This window comes from Suricata suricatta, chromosome 6, assembly GCF_006229205.1.
Source record: "Suricata suricatta isolate VVHF042 chromosome 6, meerkat_22Aug2017_6uvM2_HiC, whole genome shotgun sequence".
NCBI lineage: Eukaryota > Metazoa > Chordata > Mammalia > Carnivora > Herpestidae > Suricata > Suricata suricatta.
The window spans coordinates 16,423,551-16,428,509 of record NC_043705.1 but is presented as its reverse complement, the minus strand read 5'-3'; the positions used below and the strand labels follow the sequence as shown (position 1 = coordinate 16,428,509).

At 44.6% G+C, this 4,959-nt stretch overlaps 1 protein-coding gene and 1 long non-coding RNA gene across 6 annotated transcripts in view; one reads left to right on the top strand and one right to left on the bottom strand.

The window, feature by feature from the left end:
• Positions 1-507, bottom strand: part of CSNK1G3 (casein kinase 1 gamma 3) — a 111,125-nt gene extending 110,618 nt beyond the window's left edge. For 2 of the 5 annotated variants that reach the window (XM_029941773.1, XM_029941775.1), the window contains exon 1: positions 97-505. The gene's annotated coding sequence lies outside the window, so the exon portion shown is untranslated. Of the gene's footprint in view, positions 1-96 lie in introns of all 5 variants that reach the window. The other 3 variants (XM_029941777.1, XM_029941774.1, XM_029941776.1) reach the window with 3 other exon arrangements.
• LOC115294074 lies at positions 151-4,519 on the top strand. The gene is made up of 2 exons (XR_003909717.1): positions 151-730; positions 4,212-4,519. It is a non-coding gene; the product is annotated as an uncharacterized LOC115294074 (long non-coding RNA).
• The last annotated feature ends 440 nt before the right edge of the window (positions 4,520-4,959 follow it).

The following is a 4,959-nucleotide window of genomic DNA, read 5'->3' as shown; positions in this document are numbered from 1 at the left end:
CCAGCCCACCCAACCCCGCCCGGGAAGGAGAGAGCCGCGGCCGCGCCGAGGCTGCCGCCGGGCCGGGGCCGCGCGCCACCGCAGAGGGGGCTTTACCTCAGAGGCGCGGCCGCGAGCTGCGGGGTCGGTCCCGGGCGCGGGCGGCGCCCCCTGCTCTGTCAGTCAGCGGCGGCGGGGGCGGCGGGGGCGGCGGCACATCACACCCGCCGGCGACCGGAGGAGGAAAGCGAGCCACGCAGGGAGGGAGCGAGCGAGGTGGGGGGGAAGGAACGAGCGAGGGAGGGCACGCAGCTCGGCTCGGACTCGGTCCCCGCACTACTGCCGGTGCTTCCTACCGCCGCCTCTGGCCGGAGAGTCGCCGCCCGGGTCGCTGCTGTCGCCACCGATGCAGCCGGGAATGAATGCACAGCAGCGCCTCGCTTAACCGGAGGTCAAACATCCTTCTGCCTCGGGCATCCGGATCGGCGCCGGACCCGGAAGTGAACACAGGGGAAAAAAAAAAAGGAAAGCGTCTCTCTAGCGGCGGTGGCCCCCAAGCTCCCGCATCGACGAAAAGAGCCGAGTGGAGCCGAAGATTACACCGACCTGCTCGGATTGGCCGGCTCGCCGACCGGAAGAAACGCGGCGCGTTCATTGGCTGGTCAGGCCTATAAAAGCCAAGCCCCTCCTCCATCCCCCACCTCCGCACGAGTGGTGCGTGAGGGGGAACGCGGAGTAATAGTGGAAACGGGTACGTTTCCCTGGGCGAGGCCGGGGGAGGAGAGGCTGGACGAGGTCTCTGGGGAGAACTGGCAGAAAAACGCTCCTGTGATTCAGGAGAGCTACTAAAATTTCCGCGGTTTGGGTGAGCAAAGAGCCTAAGGGCGCCATTGTGCCAAGTCGGGTTGGCGAGGCTTTGCCGAGCATAGCCCTCCAGGTGCAGAATTTTAGGGCCCTGGCCTAAAGGAGTGACCTCATTGGGTTGACATTCTTCCCCCTCCCCCCACTTTTTTTGTAACCCCTGTGCTGTAGCAGGGATGCAGCTGCTTGGAGATAGAAATTGTGCCTCACGTTTGCATCCCGTTTGCTGTGTATAGAGAACTCCGTTGATGAGCTCAGATCGTCCTCGGAACTATGTAAGGCGATAGTTACCAGCTCAGTGTTTTAAATCAACCCCCTGAAGTTTCGAGAGGCCAAACATCCCTCAGATCGCCGAGTTGTAGAACTCAAACTGGAACCGGCGTTTTCTCACTCCGCTTGGCAGTCCAATCTGCCCACACTGAAAAGGCAGAAGTTGCCATACTCTCTCTCTCTCTCTTACGCTTGGTTAACTGGGTTGTAGATAATGTCACTTTGAAAGATCGCTATGAAAATGGATTCACCATGAAGGCATTTGCAGAGGACTCCGAAAATAGATATTTTAATTGTTAGTTATTATGTAACATGACTTATGTCTCCAGTTCTTTCAAAAGACAAACGTTAAGGTGTGCATGAAGAAAAAGCATAACTTGGCTCAGTTTAAAAATCTGTTTATCAAACAGTTTTATGTTTTGATAGCCTCTGCATCAAGAAGCTTGATCTATCTCACACTCTCAGGGAAAACTTTGAAGGATCCGATGAAACCAATGCACTTTAAAATAATTGCAGATTGATCTTCTCCTTCCCTACCTTGCCAGACTGATGGTAAAGTTTCCGGGTAAACTTCAGAGGTGTAATTATATGGAAAGAGACTGATTTTGTTTTCTATTACAATAGATTTTTTTTAATTTTTTTTTCTCTTACCACTTTTGTCACACTTTCCTAAACTGGAGGTGAAGAACTAACTATCCCTTGGTACTGATAAGAGCCCTGCTTCTGTGTTAACCACGCCACCGTCATGTTACTGGAGACTCAGAAGCAGCTAAGATTTTTGCATGATCAGACTTGAGAATAATTTGCCTGATCAAATTAATTATCACAAGGTTTCTGATCTGTTCCAGAGTCCAATACCAGACAGAAGCACAGTTAACCCTATCTCAATAAACAAACAAACGAACAAACAAACAAAAATGTCTGCAATACAGGGAACTTTAAACACTGTCACTGACAACCAACAAAGCATTTTGTACTCTGCCTCAAAAAACTCCCTTTAGATCAGGAACACTTTCTTCCCAACCCTCAAAGTTCTGAGAAATGTTTAAGAAATGCATGTATATTGGGGCACCTGGGTCGCTCAGTCAGTTGAGCATCCAACTCCAGCTCAGTGTCATGCTCTCACAGTTCGTGAGTTCAAGCCCCACATCGGGCTCACTCCCACCAGTGCAGAGCCTGCTTTGGATCCTCTGTCCCTCTCTCTCTGCCCCTTCCCTGCTGCACTCTACCAAAATAAATATTTTTTAGAACAGAAATACGGGTATATAAACATGATTAAATCACATATCTGTGTGAATAGGATAGACTTACGTTCTTTAACACTTCAGTAAAGACTTGTTGACATTAGGCCTAGAAGTTGCTATAGATTAAAATTGACTAGTAACTTAGATAGGAAGCCAATGAAATAGTCATAGCAGTCTATTGTAAGAAAAATTTGCTAGTGTGAAAATAGCTTATGCTAATGAAGGAAAAACCACAGACATCTCAACCAAAACTTAGTTTTGCAGCATAATGTCTCAACATAAGCAGACATCACAATTTTTCATCTGCTATATGGTACATCAACTACAATTACTTTTTATATTTCCTAGCATTGCCACTCTTCAGATACTTACATTCTACTAATATTTTTGATGTTTCCAAAGCAGTGTCACATTTTCCCCCCAGATCTTTATTCTATTGAATGTATATCTCTGTTGATGCAAGTAAATATTTGTTCCACTGTTTAGGCATGCAACAACTATCAAGATTACCATGAAAGGGGTGCCTGGCTGGCTCAGTCAGTTAAGCGTCCGGCTTCAGCTCAGGTCATGATCTCACTGTTCGTGGGTTCGAGCCCCATGTCGGGCTCTGTGCTGACAGCTAGCTCAGAGCCTGGAGCTTGCTTCAGATTCTCTATCTCCTTCTCTCTCTGACCCTCCCCTGCTCGCACTGTCTCTCTCTGTCTCTCAAAAATAAATAAAAAACATTAAAAAAAATTTTAAAGAGTACCATGAAAAATAGGATAAAAGAGCCAACAGAAGTTTTATCTATATATTTCTATTAAAATGAGGGGGGAAGTTACTTCAAAATGCCTGAATTTCTTAGGGAAAAACAAGATTTATCAAGTGGGTATGTGAGGACAGAAGAAAAAGAAAGTAAAGTTTTCTGGGGGCCTTAAATTTCATATCTGAGACAGTGTAAACATTCCAATGTCTCCTTCCATGTTTTGATTTTTCTCTCTCTCCCCCTCTGACGCCTCTGGCATACCTAGCCCCACCAACACAAACACATACCCATTGAGAGAATGTCAAAATAAGGTCTTCAATGAGAGTTTTAAGCAGGAAAATAATTCCATTTCCTTCTTGGTTCCACTTGAAGTCTTACTCTTTACAAAAAGGGAAAGTGGCCAGCTTTACTCTCCACGAAATATACCTACATTCTCTCTCTCAAGCAAAGTGCTTGTGGGACATGAAAAGAAAGCATTTTATCAAAAGAGAAATTTGATAATTCCAAGTCCCTAGAGTACCACTGAGGATGATGGGAGCACTAAGGCAGAGATTTGTACTATAGTCATTTCTATTCTACACACCTCGTTCATACTCCTCAGCCAAACTTGTTCTGTAGAAATTAAACAAGAAATACCCCCAATACAAATGGGCACCCAAGATGAACCTAGCCCTCTAGTGTAGTACAGTGTATCAATTATGTGGCCAATGTGGCTGAGTTAAATACAGGTGGATACTTCCCAACTAGCAATGTAATAAGCAACATTTGTACAAACTCCTTTTAATTGTTCTGTCTCGTTCTGACAACAACCATGTGAAGTAATACAGAAACTGTTATTTTTTCCTGGTAGGAATGAGGAATGATGGTCTCAAAGAGGTTAATTAGCTTGCCCAAGATGATGTGATCATTAAATGTACTTAAATATAAAATCATGAGATTAAGATATTTACAAAACCTTTTCAAAATAAAAACAGAAACATTCATTCTTTTCTTTCAAGTATTTTATTTAACTGTAATGGTAAGACACTAAAGTGACTGACTGACTGACTGACAGAGGCTAGGGCTTGAGGAATTGCCGAACTCTTTCTTTCCTTTTCTTTATTATCCTTAAGGTCAACTACCTAGAAGAAAGATACAATCAACAAAAAGTAAATGCTCAAGTAGAAACAAGGAGGATACAAAATGAAACATTGTCATAACAGCAAGAATGTGGGAGCACAGCAAAGTATTTTACTACGCCCAGGAAAATAACCTTTTCTCTGTGAAGCCTACAGTCAAGAGGAGGGGAGGGAAAGATTCTGGGAGAAAGCCATTCCCAGACAACAACCAGGTACAAGAATCACAAAACTTTTCTGAAAGGTTTTGTTGTGCTTTATAATTATAATCTTAAGTAATGTGTAATAAAAAAAAATCATATTAAGACTCCTTGTTTTTGCTCGGGCACACAAAACAAAATATCATAGATTGGGTGGGTTCAACAACAGAAATGCTCACAGTTCTGGAGGCCATAAGTCTGAGATCAGGGTGCTAACGTCGTCAGATTCTGCTGAAAACTCTCTTCCTGGCTGTCAGGTGTCTGGCTGCCTTCTCGCTGGGTGTTCTTACAGACTTTCCTCAATGCATGCGATCTCTCTCGCTCTCTCTAGCTCTTCTTAGGGCACTGATCCCATCATGAGGGCCCCACCTTTGTGACCTCAACTAAACGCAGTTATTTCCTAAATCTCTAAGTATCATCATATTAGCGGGCAGGGCATCAACATATGAATTTCAAGGAGGAGGACACAATTCAGGGCATGCCAATCATCAAAAGAATACTTTCTATATAGAGAGTATACGATCTATAAATAAAAGAGAAATCAA